Source organism: Somniosus microcephalus, chromosome 5 (genome assembly GCF_052327205.1).
Source record: "Somniosus microcephalus isolate GS21.2 chromosome 5, FLI_Smic_1.0, whole genome shotgun sequence".
In the NCBI taxonomy this organism is placed as follows: domain Eukaryota; kingdom Metazoa; phylum Chordata; class Chondrichthyes; order Squaliformes; family Somniosidae; genus Somniosus; species Somniosus microcephalus.
The window spans coordinates 210,487,177-210,507,915 of record NC_140991.1 but is presented as its reverse complement, the minus strand read 5'-3'; positions in this window follow the sequence as shown (position 1 = coordinate 210,507,915).

The window sequence follows — 20,739 nt, the reverse complement described above, 5'->3', positions numbered from 1 at the left end:
TAGAGCTTTCCGGACATTTAACCTCCGGATAAATGAAAGTTTCCTGTATTTGATCATTATCACATTGCTGTTTGAGGCAGCTTGCTGTGTGCAAATTGGCTGTTGCGTCTCCCTGCGTTACAACAGTGACTACACTTCAAGTAAAGTACTTAATTGGCTGTAAAGCGCTTTGGGATGTTCTGAGGTTGTGAAAGGCACTATATAAATGTAAATCTTTCTTTCATTCCCAGTTACATTTTTCCTTACAATTCCCACTTGCAGGAAACCCCCTATCACCATCTCTCCAGGCTGAACCCTCAGTTCAGGCCCTGTTGCCTTAATTTCACAGCCCCACTTGGGGGAATTTTTTTTAATGTTAGTCCCTGCTCAGGGAAACCCAGCTGAAGCCTGTCCCATTCATAGGCCTCACTCTCCTCCCTAATTTCTGGACCCAATTCAGGGAAACCTTACTGCTGCCTGACCAGTTCACAGGCTGACCTGGGCCCACACTTCAAGCCTTAATTCAAGCCTTAACTTCTAGGCCCAATTTAGGAGAAATCCCACAGTCACTTGACCCATTCCAAGTCCTGGCCTTTTATTAATCAATGGCCCCAATCTTAATGCCTATACATTGCAAATGGATAGTGCAGTAATGGGACTTTATTTTAAAAAGATCAACACTGGGAATATAATATAGCTATTAATCAATTTATTTTAAGATGTGTGTAATTTATTTTTAAAAGACCAGCAGAGAATACAACTTAAGACCATTTATTTATTTAAGGCTGAAAGAAATTACCATTTATTTATTTTAAGATTGGGCTGATTTAGTTATGTATCACCCCAATCTTAATGGCTAGAAATTGCATTCTCAACACTAGCTTTTAATAATAAATTGCCCTGATAACATGATATAACACTCCTGTCCTTAAAACAGCATATCCTCTGACCTACTGACAACAACACCATGGCAGGTCTGCTAGTAATATATTAAAAGTCTCATATAATGCACCCCTTCACGCACCTCCTGTAACACTTCATGTAGCATTTCTCCGTCATACTTAATCCTAGTTAAATGTATCTAACCTAGATAAATGTATTACATCAATTTAATAAGATTGTGAGCTTTACTAAAATCAACAGCAATTTATGTTTCCACCAGGTAAGTAAAACTACTACAAAATTTCATGTGGCATATTTATGCATGACATTAGGTCTTTACATAGAGTGGAGTGACTTGTATACCGTATATAGCAACTTAGAACTTTTACCAAAACAGTGACTATAAAACTGGTAATTGGCTTACACAGAGATGTAACTTATACACTAAGTTTTATGGTATGTCCTTCAGCAAGCTTCACCCTTCTGATAATTCACCATTAAGTGGTACAAGGTCATACTTTCTAATGTGACACATCCCTCATTTAAAAGTTGCAGCTAAGAAATACAATCCATTACTAGAGTAGGTCATAGAAAGCATTCTGTTCACTCACTGCAGGTGTCCCAGTGAATTGGTGCCATTCTCAAGCTCCAGTGAATGCAGCTTTTCATACTTTATTGTAAAGATATCAGGTTCTGTGTTACCTCAGGAATAATGTGCAAACATTGTGATCCTTGCCTTGCCATTCTATGGTACAACAGCTCATTGTAAAATTTTAGCATGCAGACTCCAAACTTAATACATTTTTTTCTAAGCACAATATAAATAACTGTCAGTATTGTGCTGCAACTGTTGTCTAGTCATCATTTTTATGTTTTCTGTCTTCACACAGGTATCACACCATATTAGCAGTCTCTATATTCTACTTTTTAAATACTCAAGTTACCGGGACTTTGCAGATGACTAGAAATCATGTAATGAAGCAATAGATTTGGGTAACATGGGAAAGTAGCACCAGCACATGCTTTCACACTATGGTAGGATGTGAATTGGAGTCCATCATTTTTAACACGTTGAGTTTCTGACTTCAGTTATACCTTCAGGAGAGGATTGAGGTCAGGTACTTTCCCAAAGAGGAAAATCCATGGAAGAGTCACCTTGCGCCACGCTCCAACAACTCCTAGCAGCTTGCTCTATTGTCCAAAATTCGGCTGTCCTTATCCTAGCTCACATCAAGTCCTGTTCACCCATTACACCTGTGCTTGCCAGTCCAGCAGCCCCTAGATTTTAAAATTCTCATCTTTGTTTTTCAAATCCTTCTGTGGTCTCACCCCTCCATATCTCTGTAACCTCCTGCAGCTCTACAACCCTCTGAGATCTCTGTGCTCCTCTAATTTTTGCCTCTTGTGCATCCCCGATTACTTTTAATTCACCATTGGCGGCCATGCCTTCAGCTGCCTAGGCCCTAAGCTCCCTAAGTTCCTTAAACCTCTCCACCTCTTTATCTCTTTCCTCCTTTAAGTTGCTCCTTAAAATCTACCTATTTGACCAAGCTTTTGGTCACCTGTCCTAATATCTTTTTAAGTGGTTCAGTGTCAAATTTTATCTGATAAGGCTCCTGTGATGTGCCTTGGGACATTTTACTACATTAAAGGTGCTATATAAATGCCTGAGAGGAGATTACTTGCCAGCCACCCTGGCTAAGGAATAACGCATGACCCAGTGAGAACTAAAGTGAAGGTGAATAAAATAACTTACAAAAAATGAGAATCAAACAAAGGAACAGGTTAGTTTTCAGGAACTAATATCAGGTATAAATGTAACGTAGGTTTACAGTAAGTGATTTGTGCACCTGCAGCTAGAAAACTCATTTTTGCATTTCTTGTTCAGGGGCTAAGACATAGCAGATTAAGGAAGGACTACATAAAATTATTCTTTTAAGGGTATCATGACCTAAACAAGAAGAAGTCAGTATTCAGAGTTTTGTCTTGATAGTCCTAAAATCTTGGGAAACAGAGCAGCAAAATACAAGCAAAAAATTCAAATTTTCAGTGTTAGCAGTTATAGTTGAATCGTTGGATATTTTCCAAGGTAAACATTTTCAACGGACTTAAGGAAGAGTTCGGAAATTTGCATGGTTGTGATTAACCAAATAGGTAGCGGTTGCATTTGACTGGAACTGGCCCAAATCTTCCAAAATAAAGACTAGGAAAACATCTGAGGAATGTGCCCTGCAGCCAGCCTCTGTGGGCCAAATTCCTAGAGGAAGAAACTGGTGTTCTCTATCGCAATGGAAATTTGTCAAATTTGCCCACTTGTTCTCATTCACCTGATTGTCCTTGAAATCCAAAATGATGTGCTCTTAGATTCACAGAGAAGTCACATTCATGGCTTTCTGTAGTTTTCACAATGAAAACTAAAACATTCCTTAGATTACTGCAGATTGAGCCTGGAAGAAATGAAAATTGAACAATTCTGAAATACAAAGTAGCCTCCGATCGCCTCTGATCACAAATTCAGGCCCAATATGATTAGGCAGAGTCAACATGGAAGGGAAATTGTGTTTGACAAATTTATTAGAGTTTTTTGAGGATATAACTAGCAGGGTAGAAAAAGCGGAACCAGTGGATGTAGTATATTTGGATTTCCATAAGGCATTTGATAAGGTGCCACATAAAAGGTTGCTATGCAAGATATGGGACTCGATCTTACTAGCCCTGAGGAGGTGGGTTTGGAGACGGGTGGGCAGCGAAAATCGGAAAAAATGGCTTCAGACTGCCAAGCCGCCTCCATCCCGCCCCCACTCAATTATCGTGAGTGTCAGGTCCACTGCTCTCAAACTGACCCGACTGGCCTCAGCAAGCCAGGGAAGGGGCACCCAAGGTATCGCATGCAGCTCTCCAACTTTGTGCAGGGGGTCAGCACTGCAAGTGAGGTCCTCTACCCACAGGGACCAGGAGGCCCTCCAGAAAGAACGATGTGGGACCACATCACCGAGGCTGTCACTGCCAGCAGTGTCACCCCCACCACCTGGATTCAGTGTGCAAAGAAGCTTCATGACCTCAGTCCACTGGTCAAGGTCAGCGAATTAATCTTCAAAAGCCGTCTCCTACCAACTGCATCACTAGCCTTGCACACTGTTCAATGCAAGACACCCCCACCACAGTCCCCCCCCCCAATCACTCACCTACCAACAATCTGTATCAATCATGAGGCACATCTCCCATTCCTAGCCTCACCTCACACTCTTGGAGGAGATGATGCAGACCATTCTAGGCAGGGGCATGGCTGAGCCCTTGCCCAGCAGTGGGGGAAGAAGAAGAAGAGGAAGAAGAAGAGGAAGAAGAGAAAGAGGAAGAAGAAGAAGAAGAAGAAGAAGAGGAAGAAGAGGGGGAAGAGGAAGAAGAGGAAGAAGAAGAAGAAGAAGAGGAAGAAGAAGAAGAAGAAGAAGAAGAAGAAGAAGAAGAAACCATCACTTGATTTGACACTCAAACCGCCAGATCCTCATGGTAGACCAGCAAGGCCATTTGCAGTGTCCCCCACTGAAAGTCAGCAGCCTTCCACCAGCCATGCTGCAGCCACTGAGGTAGCACTGCGTGACATCAGTAGGATAGGCAAAGGCACACACACGACAGTCACTAAGGTAATGCATTAGCGTGATGAGTTGATTTCTTGATGTCATATTGGATGGATAGATGTATAAAGTTGGATTGGAAAGTTTGCTTTGGGGTGGCTTTTATTTCAGCATTGTGGCCAAGGGGACACTGTGATGGTCAGTAACAGAGGGAAGGTAAGGTGTGGAACTAATGTTGAATGGGAAATTGGGGCTGTGATCACTGGTACTTCAGGCGGATGATTCCATCCCGGATATCTCGGCCAGAAAAGGGCTGTCTGGGTTGCATCCTTCCTTCTGCTTCCTCCTCTTCGGCTTCTTCCTCTTCTGTATCTCCCTCTTTGCTCTGTGAGCGGATGCTGTGAATTTGAAGTGACAGCATAAAATGCTGGAAAATATGCAAGCTTGTCTGGTAGCATCTCGACCTGAGATGGGAACACTGTTTTTCTCTCCATGGACGTTGCCTGATCTGCTGAGTATTTGCAGCATTTTCTGTCTTCTCAGATGCCTTCCTTTACCAGCCGAGGCCTTGCAAGCGTCCAGCAGCGCTCCCTACACACTTAAAAAACGTTTAACATCTATTGCAGCAAGCCACTACTTCAATAAAATGAAAAAAAAACAGTTCAAAAGCTTAATTCCAAACTTACCTGAAAGATGTGTGTGTCCATTTAAGAGGTGCTGACATCGCCACTGTCAGCCTGCTTGCACACCAGGTTTACCTGAATTCAGTGCTAGGGTCGAAGTTCGAATTGATGATTTACGCCGATTTATGTCGCCACGCCTCCATTTTTTTCCAGGGAGCCTACAGTTACTGGCAGCGCAAAGGGAGGGAGGAAAATGGTAACCGCCGCATCACCCGCAACCAGCTGGTGAAAGACCAGTGGCTGCCATTGTTTTGCCATTTCATGGTGCTATGGAGTAGAGGTAAGTAGATAAATTTCTAGCCCAGAGAGTTAGCATGCAGGTACAGCAAGCAATTAGGAAGGCAAATGGCATGTTGGCCTTTATTGCAAGGGGATTGGAGTATAAGAGTAAGGAAGTCTTGCTACAATTGTACAGGGCCTTGGTGAGACAACACCTAACAGTTTTGGTCTCCTTATCTGAGGAAGGATATACTTTGCTTTGAAGCGGTGCAATGAAGGTTCACTGGACTGATTCTGGGATGAGTGGGTTGTCCTATGAGGGGAGATTGAGTTGATCTGGAGTTTAGAAGTACGAGAGGTAATCTCATTGAACCATATACGATTCTGAGGGGGATTGACAGTGTAGATGCTGAAAGTATTTTCCCCCTCACTTGACAGTCTTGAACTAAGGGGCATAGCCTCAGGATAAGGGGTCGGCCATTTAAGATTGAGATGAGGAAGAATTTCTTTACTCAGAGGGTTGTGAATCTTTGGAATACTCTACCCCAAAGAGCTGTGGATGCTGAATCGTTGAGTCTAATCAAGGCTGAGATAGATTTTTGGACTCTGGGGGAATCAAAGGATATGGAGATCGGGCAGGAAAGTGGGGTTGAGGTCGAAGATCAGCCATGATCTTATTGATGACGGCGGAGCAGGCTCGAGGGGCCGTATGGTCTACTCTTGCTCCTAATTCTTATGCTCTTATAACATCTCAGTTACTGGGACAGCTCAGAAAACACCATTGTGATCTGCCGTCTGAATGGCAACATTAACACAAAAAAATTATTTATTTTTTGACCAAGAGCCATTTATATAGAATTAAAAATATCATGATTAAATGTAGAAATAAATTTCTACACCCATATAGCATTAAATGTTGTCAAACTTGAATCCAATTCTGCTTCCACCTTTTCTAAAGATAAAAATAATGTGGCTCTAACTAATACAAAGGCAAAATTCTGCTGAAATAAAAACAGAAAATGCTGGAAATATTCAGCAGGTCAGCCAGCATCTGTGGAGTGAGAATCAGAGTTAACGTTCAGGTCCATGACCTTTCGTCAGAACTGGAAAATGTTACAGATGGTAACAGGTTTTAAGCAAGTACAGAGGCTGGGAAAGGTGGGGGTGGGGCGGGGGAGGAAAGAACAAAAGGGAAGGTCTGTGATAGGATGGAAGGCAGGAGAGATTAAATGACAAAAGGAATGATGGCACAAGACAAAGGTGGGTGTAATGGGACAAGTAAAGAAACAAAAGATGTGTCTGGATGAGCTGTAAATGGCAATAGCTGAATCATTACCAGCACCTGATGTCTGGAAAAAATGGGAGCAGTAGTTGGGCCAGAAATTCCAGAACGGGGCTTGCAGCGCGTGCAAGCCCCGTATTTGCACTTACCCCGCGCTCCTGCCGATCAGCTTCTGGGACGCCTGAACTTGGAGAAATAGAAAGCACATTCCCGGGCAGCGTATGACGTCACGCCGCCCAGGAGTGCAGCCAGCGCGGACCCAGGAGCGTGCAGTGTAAGTGAGACACGCCCCTTGAGGTCTCAGTTTCACTGGACACGCCCCCAATGTTTCTGTCAAGCTGCTTTGCTTTTTTACATGCAAAGCAGCAGTTTAAATAGGTTTTTGGAAGTTTTTTGAAGATTTTGGTAACTTTTATAAACTTTTTAAAATGTTTACATTATTTTGAGTAATCTGAAGTCGTTTTAAAGAGAATTAAAGCAATTTAAAGACTTTTAAAAGCCCTAAAAGAATTTTTTTAATTCCATTTATTTATTTAGCAATGTCGTCGTCATACGTGTCTTCACACTGTTCCCTTTGGGGAACTGTATGAAGTGGTGGAAGGATTTATGGCCGTGATTAACGCTCATTCCGTGACCGTAACCATCTTTGAACCAGCCATTAGGGCGGTTAGTCCTATGGCGGGAGGGTTTTACGGGCTCCCACAAGCTATACAAGGAGGGGGGGCCACCCACACCCACGGACGCAAATATCCCACTGGATGTCAACCCAGAATTTAGAGCCGGAGCTCCGACTCCACTTGCCGGGACTGTCTGGAGCGGGGTTCGAAACCCTACCCTGATCTGGCCCAGCGGCGGGGATCCTACCGCTATGACAAAGGCCCAATCCGATTAGCAACGTGAAATGGCAGCATAGGGCTCCAGTCACGGGGAGGGAAAAGGCGCAGGAAACGTATGGGTGTCACCTTTTGTGCGGAGTGGGCTTTTTGCGTAGCAGTAAGCATCCCTGCCGCTGGGCCAGAAGGAGTAGGGTTTTGAACCCCACTCCAGACAGTCCCGGCAAGTGGAGTCGGAGCTCCAACTTTAAATTCTGGGTGGACATCCAGCGGGATACTTGTGTCCGTGGGTGTTGGTGGCCCCCCCCCCTCAGATGGGTTGTGGGAGCCCGTAAAACCCTCCCGCCATAGGACTAACCACCCTAATGGCTGGTTCAAAGATGGTTACGGTCACGGAATGAGCGTTAATCACGGCCATAAAGCCTTCCACCACTTCATACAGTTCCCCAAAGGGAACAGTGTGAGGATACGTCCGATGATGACCTCTTGCGCAATGCACCTCCTTGGACCCTCAGTCGCAGATGCGAGGCGGCAAGTCGTGCAAGTGTTAAATTTTTTATTTTATTGACATGTAAAATGTTGGCCCAATAATTCCCTTCCAAATGCGCTAGTACGGTCGGGGTACTTACGCATCTGGCCGGATGAAATGTCGGTTTTCAGCATGCACAGTGCATGTGGGGAAAACCGGCATTTCCTGTCTTCTGAACGAAGGGGTTCAGAGGCAGAACGCGTGCGACTGCACATGCAGCGCGTGCGCAGTATAATTCGCCGCTTTCATTAATGCTTTCAGTGAGGTCCAGTCATTACAACTTACACATGAAAAAAGCATGGGTACAGTTGCTACAGAGGCTGCGGAGGAAGATATTTCTTATCGTGGAGCTTCTGAAAGTATGTATGTCTGTATATATTCCTTTGCGTGTTATGTATATATTCCTTTACTTATGTGTATGAATGTATTATTTAATTATGACTTTCAGAGAAAGTAACTTATTGGAAAATCATAATTAAAAACATACATTCATAGTAAAGGAATATAAAACATACATACATATACGTAAAGGAATATATGTGGACATACATACATAACTCATTCTCACATTCCATTCACACAGCCACAATTGCTCCTTCTACCTACCGTTCTGAAAACCCTTTAAAAAAAAAAAAAAATTTAACTTTAAAACTTACTTAAAATTTCTTAAAATAACTTCCCTCCCTTTCCCAAACAAAAATATTGCATTTCAAAAGCTCCACGATAAAATATATCTTCCTCCGCAGCCAATGAACCACTTTACACTTGCTTTTTTTCAGTGTAACTTCTAAGGACTTAACCTCACGGATTTCATGAATGAAATTCACGAAGTTCACTGCGCAAGCGCTGCCTGTGCAGTCGCACGCGCTCGAGGTCTGGAAATGCCGGCGTTCCCCGCATGCGCTGTTCATGCTGAACGCCGGCATTTCCAACGGCCAGAAGCGTGAGTAAGCCGACCGTACTCACGCTTCTGGCCTGGAATTTCTGGCCCGTTATGTTCTGAAATTGTTGAGTATGGAAGGTTGTAAAGTATCTAATCGAAAGATGAGGTGCTACTCCTTGAACTTGCGTTGAGCTTCATGGGAATAGTATAGGAGGCCGAGGACAGAGAGGTCAGAGTGGTAGTGGGGTGGAGACTTAAAATGAGAAGTGACCGGAAGCTCAGGGTCACACTTGCGGACTGAATGGCGGTGTCCCGCAAAGCGATCACCCAATCTGCGTTTGGTCCCCCCAGTATAGAGGAGACCGCATCGTGAGCAGCAAATACAGTGTACTAAATTAGATGTAGCACTGCAATTATCCTCGCTGTCATAATCGCCGATCCCCAACCTCCCCCCCCCAAGCTTTGATCTTTTCCTACCAATTGTCAGGATCTCCCCGTGCCCCCCCACCCTGACCCTGCCCACCAAGCTTCAATCTTTCCGATTGCCGGGGACCTCCGCGCCCCTGGATTTCCAGGTTCCCCCACACTATCGCGTTCCCCGCAGCCTCCCTGTAAATATCAGAGCCATTGTTTCTTCATTGCTGAACTAAATATATAAAAATACATTGTAGTATAAATTGTTAATGCCAATTGTGTTTGCATATCTATACATTATAGCAACCCACATCTCTGTTCCACCAGAGTGAGAAAATCTGCCAATTTGGCATTATTCTCTCTCTCTCTCTCTCTCTAGTTTGCCCCATCATCTTAGCTAGCCTCTAACCAGCTGAGCTAAGGTCAAACGCAGGTTGGACTGGTGAAAGGTGGTTGTCACTTCACCACCTGAGACACAAGGCAACCAGATTCCTGAGTGCTTTTATCTTATTTATATTAGTGAGTGTAAGTGTATACAGATGACAGGAAGAAAACAGCTCTAAGTTCATGACATTTTACAACACTGCAAATGGCATCACATGATTTCTTTCAAATACACAAGGCCTATTGTATTGATTTTTTTACTTTTTAGTTTTATGCTATATTCACAGCAAGGCTAAACTGATAAAAATGCTGTCAAGCTTGCTGGTATCATGGGATATTGGAAAAATGTGACAAAAATCTTGAGTTCCCACAAGCTTTGCATTCGGCTGTTGATGAGTTGATTGTAATCCAAATACTGACTTAACCTTTTCTTTAATTCTTCAGATTCTTTTCAGTGTCCCACTCTGGTACTGTGTCTGATCTGGTTTTAAATGTAATGGCAAAAATAATGCCAGCCCAGCTACAGCCAAAAGACTAAAAATAGACTTGGTAAGACTGTTTGTAGTTACCACATTGTACTACTACCAGGTATTGTTCCATGGCTCGCTCATTCATATGTACATAATAACAAGTGAGGGTAACCTCGAGGGTGAAATTGGTCTTCAGCAGTAGCGGAAAACAGGCAATAGGGATTTGGAAGCCCAATTTACAGCCCACTTTACAGTTGGGGGGATGGTAGTTTAAAGCAAACTTTGCTATTGCCTGTTTTGTGCTATTGCCAAAGACCAATTTCATCCCCTTCATATTTTAAGAGTACTGAAAACACTTCTTCTAGATGACTGAATATTTCTTAATCCCGATCTGTAATACACTTATCCTTCGAGATTAGTTAGTTTTCCCCTCTGTTAGAGGTTATGTTCTCTGTGGTTAGAATTATTAATGAGGAAATGAAAGATCCTCCACTGATTTGACTTTGGTGTTCCACAAATACCTTTTAGAATGGTATGTCTTTTGTTGTTTATGTAACAATGTGGACCACACAGTAATCTTATTGTTTACACAACTGCTTAATGCTGGTTAAAAAGTCCCATTACATACACAGATCTAAAAGAACACTGCAAACATCAGCTGATGGTTGCAAAAAATCTTACTGAGTTTATTCACTTTAAACAGTTCATGTTACACATCTCCAATTCCAGTTGTCAGGCATAGGTAGTAATTTTTTTCAGAAGGTACAACAACAACTTGCATTTGTATAGTGCCTTTAGTGTAGAGAAACACTAGGAAATTGAGTCAATGGTGAAGGTACAAAGTTTATGGTGGGGTCTGCAGATGATAGCTTCGGTCTTCCTAATGTTTAGCTCGAGGAAATTACAGCTCATCCAAGAATGGATGTTGGACAAGCAGTCTGCTATGACAGAGACAGCTGATGGGTATGGAGAGGTGGTGGAGAGATAGGGCTGTGTATCATCAGTGTCCATTTTGGAGCTGGCCCAAGGTGGAACTTTCAACTTTGGTGGAGGGGTAATACAAAGTAGTCCCATTGACTTCAATGGAAGGAAAATTGGGCAGAGTATGTAATGGGAGGCTGATTCACCAGCCACTTTTGCACCCTGCTGAAGTTGAAAGTTCCAATGCCTATGTCTGTGATTGATATTGCCAAGGGGCAGCACGTAGATCAGTTAGAGGAAGGAGCCAAGGGTGGTTCTTTGAGGGACTCCTGAGAAGACGATGCAGGGATGGAAAGAAAAGCTATTGCTAGAAATGCTCTGGCTATGATCACATAGCTAAGATTGGAACCAAGTGAGGACAATCCTGCTGAGCTGGACATTGGAGGACAGGCCTTAGAGGGGGATGGTGTGGTCAACTGTGTCAAAGGCTGCAGAGTGGTCAAGAAGAACAAAAACGATAATGCAACCATGGTCATAATCACAGAAAATGCATCCATGATTTTGGCTAGGGCTGTTTGGGTACTGTGGGAGGAGTGGAACCCTGATGGGACACATTCAAACAGGGAGTTGGTGGGAGAGGTGGGCAGGGATCTGGGAGGCGATAACACGCTCAAGAACTTTGGAGAGAATAGGGAAGTTTGAGTTGGGGTGATTGATCAGCTGGAATTATATTAAAGTATCTAATAAGGACATCAGGAACTGTGCTGTGCGTATTATGGCAGGATTGAGTCAGCTCTACCGACTGTACATTAATAACGCCAGGCAGGACCACGCACATAAAAGTAAAAAAGTAATTGTGTTTGTTAAATTTTGTGATGATTGCATGTTTTTCCTCTTAGGGAGTCTCACTCTACTTTGCTCTTTTTCCAGGTCAGGCACTGACTCCGATTTAGGCTGCACTTACACTGTAACTGCAGCATTGATGCAAAGTCCAAACCACTTTGACTTATGCTACGGTTGTACTATACATGCACCTTGAGTGTACTGACTTAACAACAGAAAGTCATGAACCTGTTCCTAGTGGGGTCATTTTAAATATGTTCCTTGCAATGTTGTATAAGTATATGTTGATTATTAATTTACTGGACGGAAGGAAATAATAATAGGATGTGTGAGTCCTGAATGTGTGGGTTCTTGATGGACTGAATGTCCTCTTTTGCATTCTTACTTTTTTCTATGACACATTCTATGATCTAGACTCAAGACAAGCTTCTCATCTCTACAATGTTGATCTTTTCAATGGTACTAGTTAATCGCTTAGGGCATGGGTCATGGCTACTCTGGGTTCTGGAGCACAATTGTGATATTTTGATATTAACGGCCTGTTCCTTTAAAGCAATTGGTCTTGTATTTGCTGTTTGGAAGTGATCTAAATTGGTACATCCTGAGGTAGTTACTGGTTAATTATTATTGCTGTTAGAAGTCTCTCTAGATTGGCAGTTACTTGGCTCTTCTCCTTGGGGACAGACTAGATTACCTCCAGAACAAGAAAACAAGAGGGGTTCTTTCTCTTTTCGTGTGTTATTTTTTAACATTGTTCAGTTTTGATTTGTCAGGGAAAAAATTAGGTATCGACCATTTTGGGGCGTTAACGTTAGCGCTGGTGACCGCAAAATTGGGTTTTAACACCCCAAGAGGAAAGTGGAGAGCTAAATCAAGTGCTACACACTTCTCTTAGGGCGTTAACGTCGGCAAGCTGGGCGCTACCTCCAGAGCACTAAACAAGTTCCGGCGCTGTCAATTAGAAAGTCACAAGACAGACTGATGCCTTCCAGTTCTTAAAGGGGAGATTTAATCATGCTGCACAGCCTCACTCTTATCATTGCTGCTTGACCTCCCAATGAACTGGTAAGTGATCCCTTTAAATAGCGCCCCGGGAGCAGCAATCCCAGGTATCAACGCCTGCTATTTCTGTCATTCTCAGTGCCAGGCGGTAAGTCAGGGGAAGTGGGATTTCACATCTGGGATGCTAACAGGGCATTGCACACTAATTGACGTCATGGTCTGAGCAGTGCTAGAAGGCTAGGTGCTAAGTGTTAGCGCCGGCACTAAATGCCGACTGAATTTTGCAGGTGGCGTTGGGATTGTCGCACCAGGGCGATAAGCCCTTAGCACCCCATTAGCTCCCCACCCAGGTACTAACAGGAGGCGCTAAGCTACCAAATTTCTAGCCCTTGGTGTTTTATACAATCTGTGACACCTGTAATATGATGTTTTGAATTGTGAAGGATACCTCTCAAAACTTTCATTGAAAAAGATTTGCTAAGGATGGTACATAGCTAAAAATAGTACTATATTGTAAAGGAATTTAGGCCTAGAAATTCAGTTGTTTGCGCCAGCCGCTAGCGCCTTAGGAGGAGGAGAAGTGGGGCGCTAAGCGGCTAGCGCCTGGGCGCAGCGTGATCTGCGCCTCTCGCGAACTTCAGTTAAGATTTAGCGGCGCGCGCAGATCCTGATGTCATTTCATGGTGCAACGCCCTTTGTGAGCCCCGAACCGGAAATTCAGTGGTGCCGGCCTATTGTGCGCCTGGCGCCCCTAGTGACTGGTAGAGGGGAACGGTTCCCAGTCGCTGTGGGGCGTGGGGGGCGCTAATTAAAGGGGACTCCTCCTGCAGTATAAATGGCAGCCATTTTGCACCACTCCTTCTTTGTGAGAGATGGATCTTTGGAGAGAGACAAAGGTCGAGAGCTTTCTGGTTTGGCTCAACACTCGCACAGGTACTTGTGGCTTCAGGCCACAGCTTTGCACTTGTCTTTAACTTCAGTGTCATAGCATTGATTGGAAACATATAATGGGGGCTGCAATGGGTGGAAACGTTGGGCTTCTCCATTGCATTCAAAGGGCTCAGAGACGCCGTGAGAGAGTGCCAGTCATGGCCAGACGGAGAAGGGCCAACAGGCGTCGGCAAAGGAGGCCTTACCCACCCAGGGTATACTGCCAGCAGTTCTCATATCTGAACATGTCTGAGGAGCAGTGTGTTCGGAGGCTGCGATTCAGAAGGGCGGTGGTCACTGAGATCTGCCACCTGCTTTGCGGAGATCTGCAGCCACAGCTAAGGAGCAGGGCGTCTCTGTCGGTGGCAGTGAAGGTGATGGTGGCTCTGAACTTCTATGCCACCGGCAACTTCCAATCCGCTACTGGGGACATTTCCAACATCTCCCAGTTTGCGGTACATTGCTGCATCCGCCAGGTGACCAATGCCCTTTTCAGAAGGAGTCGTCAGTTCATCTCCTTCCACATGACCGTTGACAAGCAGCAAGAGCATGCAATGGGCTTTGCAGCATTAGCGGGCTTCCCCATGGTGCAGGGTGCCATTGACTGCACGCATGTGGCTTTGCGGGCACCTCTAAAGAATGCCGAGGATTATCGCAACCGGAAGGTCTACCATTCGCTCAACGTGCAGTTGGTGTGTGACCACAGTCAGCTCATCCTAGCTGTCAATGCCCGCTTTCCAGGCAGCAGCCACGATGCCTTCATCCTGCGCCAGACTTCTGTGGCAGGCATGTTCGAGGCCCAGCCTCACCCACGAGGATGGCTTCTCGGGGACAAAGGCTATCCTTTGTGCACCTGGCTGATGACCCCGCACTGTGCGCCCAGCACCCCTGCTGAAGAGGGATACAATGACAGCCAGCAAGCAACCAGGAACATCATTGAGCAAACAATCGGCGTGCTGAAGCAACGGTTCCGCTGTCTGGATCGTTCCGGGGAGCCCCACAGTACTCGCCTGAGCGAGTCTCCCATTTCATTGTCGTGTGCTGCATGCTGCACAACCTGGCTATCCACAGGACTCAGCCACTACCACCAGACATTGGAGGACCACCAGAGGAGGAAGAGGAGGAGGAGGAGGAGGACCAGCACAGGAAGGAGGCAGAAAGTGCAAGGGCCGCCCGTCGGCAGCTTATTGCAAGTTGGTTCTAGGCCCCCTCTCAGGGAATGGCTTGTGCCAATGTCAGAAGATGAATGTAGCCGCTCCACAAGCCCTCAGCCGAGCAGGGCAACCAGGACTTCCAAAAGAAAGCATGGACAGTGCAATTTAAGAACATTTTGACTGTGATACCTCTGTGCCCTTCCCACGTGACAAACTAATGGAGAGAAACCCCCCAAAAAACACAAATACACCAGTCTCGGCCTTTACAAGTAAAACAAATATACCAGTCTCGGCCTTTAAATATGAAACAAATATACCAGTCTCGGCCTTTAAATATGAAACAAGTACACCAGTCTCGGCCTTTATATATAAAACAAAGCATTTGGCCATACCTTCTACTTTTTCCCCTGCGAGGGTGATCTGTTTCGCTTCCGTGACTGGCCCCTACCCGCCCTGCAGCTCCTCCTCAATGGGACCCCAGTGGCTGCAGCAAGGCTGGGGGAAGGCTGCTGAGGGTCAGATGGTGAGACGGCAGATGCCCTTGGGGGTTGGCCTGGACCAGCTCTGGGCCTGGAGGGGCCGGCTGCTGACTGCTCCAACTCTGCTTGGGCGGCAGCAGTCTGTCCAACAGCTGGTGGCAGCTGCAATGGAGGAGTGACAGTGTTGGCTGCAGGAATGCTGCCAACCTGACAGATCACAGGCACTCCCTGGTCGGCTGATACATTGGCACGCGCACGGGCCAGCACTGCAGCATGCGCAGCAATCTGCTGAGGCACAGACTGCTGGGCTGCTGCGGCACGGCGAGTGCCCCGGCGATGCCTGGCCGATCCAGCGAGTGTGGCAGCAGTTAGTGCCCATGTGGCCCTGGTCTGTGTCTGCATGACAGCAGCCAGTGAATGCACGGCACGACTGAGCACTTGGTTAGAAGCCGCCTGTGTTGTGTATGTACCTTTAAGAGAATAACTGGTCTCAGACTGCAGTACCGGCAGTGACCACCCCTGTATAAAAGGCGCTAGTGAGCCTCTGTGTTTTTAGTTCACGATTGACTTCCACCAGTAAAGACTTATTTTGTTCACTCCTGCTGTCCGTGTCTCAATTATTCACGGACGTAACACTGGCGACGAGTAAGAAACGAACTTACCTGCAACTCGGCAGCACCTCAGACGACGTTATTGAAGGTCGAAGCCAGAAGAAAGAATAAATAAATAAATAACATCCAAAGAAACTCGAGAAACGGGTGTCGACCGTGGGCAACCGCCCTCCAAATCTTCGGATTGAAAACTTGCAGGAGAGACTGTCCAGAGCCAGGCTTGGTTCCTCGGTCTGTGGTTTTCCAGCTAATCGGGCTGGTGGCAGGTAGTGCACTGATTCTTCCTGGGCTGCGGCGGGCTAGAGCTCGATCGGGTGGCTTTTCAACGGGGCCGGGCAGCGAGTCGGGGAGCAAAGAGAGAGAGAGAGAGGGTGGAGCACACAGGGCGCGGCCGGTGCTTCGAATCCAGGCAGCGTTCGGACCTAAGAAGAGGGAGGGAAGTGTCCCAGGGGGTCCGCTCCGTGACGGGAAAATAATAAAAGAAAAATAATCAATATTAAACATGCAAGAAACCGTGGAAAGCAGCGCGAACAACAGCGGGGAAGAAGGCAAAGCGCGGGAGGCGCCATTTTGTTAAATCGGGGAAGAAAGCAAAGCGCGGGAGGTGCCATTTTAGATTTGCAAGATGCCGAAGACTGGCTGTATCACTGCTTTTGATAATACAATAGAGGACTGGGCCATGTATGTGGAAAGAGTCGAGTTTTATTTCGAGGCAAACGAAATAGCGGAGGGGAAAAAGGCATCGATATTGCTAAACTTAATGGGCGCTAGAACGTACGGCCTATTGCGGGACCTGATTACTCCAGCCAAACCGAAGGCGAAGAGTTTTAACAAAATTGTTGCTGTCCTACAGGAACACTTAAACCCTGCACCGCTGTTGATAGCAGAAAGATTTAAATTCCACAGGAGAACTCAGCACAAAGATGAGAGCAATGCTGAGTATCTTACGGAACTACGCAAGCTATCAAAGCACTGCCAGTTCGGAGCAGGACTGGCAGATACCCTATGGGACAAATTTGTCTGTGGACTCCTGAGTGAAGGAACACAGAAGAAGTTACTCTCAGCTGACGCTAGATAAGGCTTTTAGCGTGGCAGTATCGTATGAAGCAGCAGCCAGGGGAGCTGCAGAAATTCAACAAAAACCACAGGAATACGGCACCCACGAAATGACACGGGGATTTGCAAAATGTTATCGCTGCGGCAGAACTAACCATGACCAGAAGGACTGCTGGTCCAAAGACAAAATATGCAGGCTATGCGGGAAGATGGGACACATTGCACGAGTTTGCAGGTCTGGGAAGAAGACCAGCGACAACAAAAAGGCTACTAAGGAACCGTACAAGAAAGTACAAAAGATGACGGACAGTAGTTCCGAAGACCAGATGAGCGATAGTGAATCCGGGAACAGGAGACTAAGCTGTCTCAAACTTCACAATGTAATCGCAAAAGAGGATCACCGAACCATTTGGGTCACCCTCACGATAGCAGGGTCACAAGTTAAAATGGAATTGGATACAGGATCAGCGCTAACCGTCATGATTCGACGAGACTACGAGCGGCTATTTTCACACATACCCTTGAGAGAGACATCCATCGTCTTGACGATGTATACGGGGCAAAAAGTATACCCCAGAGGAAAAATAAGGGTGCCTGTCGAATACAACGGCAAGAAAGTATGGAAATTGTATCTCTACATACTGCCAAATGGTGGACCACCGTTATTGGGACGGGAATGGATCAGGAAGATAAACTTAGATTGGCACTCCATTCATGCAATGACGGTGGACGGTAAAGAAGATGAAGACGTCACTCCTGGATGATTGTCAACAATCTTAGCTAACACCAAAGAGGTATTTTAACAAGAACTGGGCACGCTTAAAGGCGTAACCGCCTCGATAAAAATAGAAGAGAACGCAGTTCCCAAGTTTTTCAAAGCAAGACCGGTACCATATGCAATATGCCCAGCCGTCGAGGCAGAGCTGGAGAATCTGGAGAAGGCGGGCGTGTTGTCTAAGGTCGACTGGAGCGAGTGGGCAACACCCATCGTTCCTGTCATGAAGAAAACGTTAAGCAATAAGTCCGGGGAGCCAAGGAAGATTCGCATCTGTGGGGATTTCAAGGTGACGGTGAACCCAATCCTTCACACAGTACAATATCCTCTTCCAAGGATAGAAGACATCTTCGCCTCACTGTCTGGAGGGAAGCGTTTTACAAAAATTGACCTAGCACAAGCATATTTGCAGATGGAGGTTAAGGAGTCCTCTAGGAAGTATCTCACGATAAACACTCACAAAGGTCTTTACCAGTATCATCGATTGGTATTCGGAGTAGCATCGGCTCCGACGATATGGCAAAGAGCGATGGAACAAGTTCTGCAAGGGATTCCGGGGACTCAGTGTTACTTGGACGACATCCTTGTAACAGGTGAAGATGACAGTGAACACCTTAACAACCTAGGACAGGTGCTCACTAGACTACGGGAACATGGGCTGAGAGCCAACCGCCCCAAGTGCGAATTTTTTAAGAAACAGATATCGTATTGTGGCCACGTGATTGATGAAGAGGGGTTACATAAGTCCCCTGACAAAATTGAAGCGGTTGTTAAGGCCCCAGCGCCTGAAAATGTGTCGCAACTGAGGTCATTCCTCGGATTGGTGAATTACTATCATAAGTTTTTGCCGAATTTGTCGACAATTCTGCACCCACTGAACGCCCTGCTACGAATGGGGGTAGCATGGAAATGGAGCGATGATTGTAAGCGTGCTTTTCAGAAGAGTAAGGACTTAATCACTTCAAGGGAAGTATTGGCTCACTACAACCCAGCACTGCCAATCAGGCTGGCGTGTGATGCGTCTCCCTATGGCATTGGGGCGGTACTGTCACATAAATTCCTTGATGGTTTAGAGAGGCCGATAGCTTTTGCGTCACGCTCGTTAACTTCTGCCGAGCGTAACTACACCCAGATTGACAGAGAGGCCCTCAGCCTAGTGTGGGGGGTGAAGAAGTTCAATCACTACCTGCACGGTCAAAAATTTACTCTACTAACCGATCATCAACCTCTTGTCTCCATTTTCAACCCTCGGAAGGGCGTACCGATAATGACAGCACAACGGCTGCAGAGATGGTCCCTTTTCCTAGGGGCACACCAATATGACATCGAGTACAAAGGAACTAAACAGCATGGAAATGCTGATGGATTGTCACGTCTACCGTTGCCGACGGTGGAAGAAGACCTTGCAGTGGATCCAATGGAGTTATTCCACTCGACCATAGTCGAATGTCTCCCTGTGACGAATGCAAACATAGAAAAGGAAACACGGAATGACCCAACCCTATCACGGGTCTATGATTTAACGGTGAAGGGATGGCCAGCACATGGTGAACCACTGCTGCCAGCATTCTCGCCGAGAAGAGAACAGCTGTCAGTGTGCAGAGGAACCTTGATGTGTGGATCCAGAGTAGTAATTCCACCTAAGTTGACGGATAGAGTGCTCAATGAGCTTCATGAGGGTCATCTGGGTGGGGTAAAAATGAAGAGCTTAGCCAGAGCGTTTGTGTGGTGGCCGGGAATCGATAGAGAAATCAAAGAGATGACCAAGAGCTGTGCAGGATGCCAGAAGGTCCAAAACGCCCCACCACAAGCTCCTCTGCATCCATGGGAGTGGCCCTCATCTCCATGGCAAAGGGTGCACATTGATTTTGCTGGTCCCTTCATGGACTCGATGTTTTTAATTGCGGTGGATGCACATTCAAAGTGGCCAGAGGTAATAAAAATGTCCTCAACCACCATGGAAAAAACTATCACAGTTTTACGAACCATATTCGCCAGGAATGGGCTGCCTGAACAGATTTGTTCTGACAATGGACCACAGTTTGTGTCTGAAGATTTCCGGAGGTTCTTAAAGAACAATGGTGTTAAGCATTACACATCTGCCCCATATCATCCAGCCACTAATGGATTGGCCGAGAGGTTTGTCCAAACATTCAAGAAGGCTACCAAGGCAATGTGTAATGAAGATATACCCCTACAACACAAGGTGGACAACTTCTTGTTTGCCTACCGGAATGCGACACATGCGGTTACCAACCAAACTCCAGCCATGATGTTCTTCAATCGAAGACTACGATGCCGCTTGGATTTGGTTAAGCCAAACGTCCGAAGAGATGTGGAGAACAGGCAGTTTCAGAATATGAATGAAAGGCCGACCAGGAGTTTTAAGATAGGTCAACCAGTTTTGGCCCGGGACTACCGCACTGAGAAATGGCAGCCAGGAACGATTTGTACACGACAAGGACCTCTCATGTATACCGTGGACGTTGGGGAGAGCATTGTAAGACGCCATGCTGACCAGATTCTAGAGTCACTGGAAAACGTCAACTCCACACCACGATCTGATACACCTGGTAATGAAATCGACGTTCCAATTGCAGCTACCGCAGAACCGGTAATATTGGAAGCAGATGAACCAAACAACGACATTGATCCCGACTCAACATTGCCAGAAGAACCTGATACCCCAAAGAGGCGTTATCCAGACAGAATCAGGAAGCCTCCTCAAAGACTGAACTTATAATTGCTTAAACTTAACCAATGTATCTAGCAACAGTAATTGTGATTGTAATTAGTTATCATTTAGTTGTTAAATGAATGTTATGTACTGTTTATCTA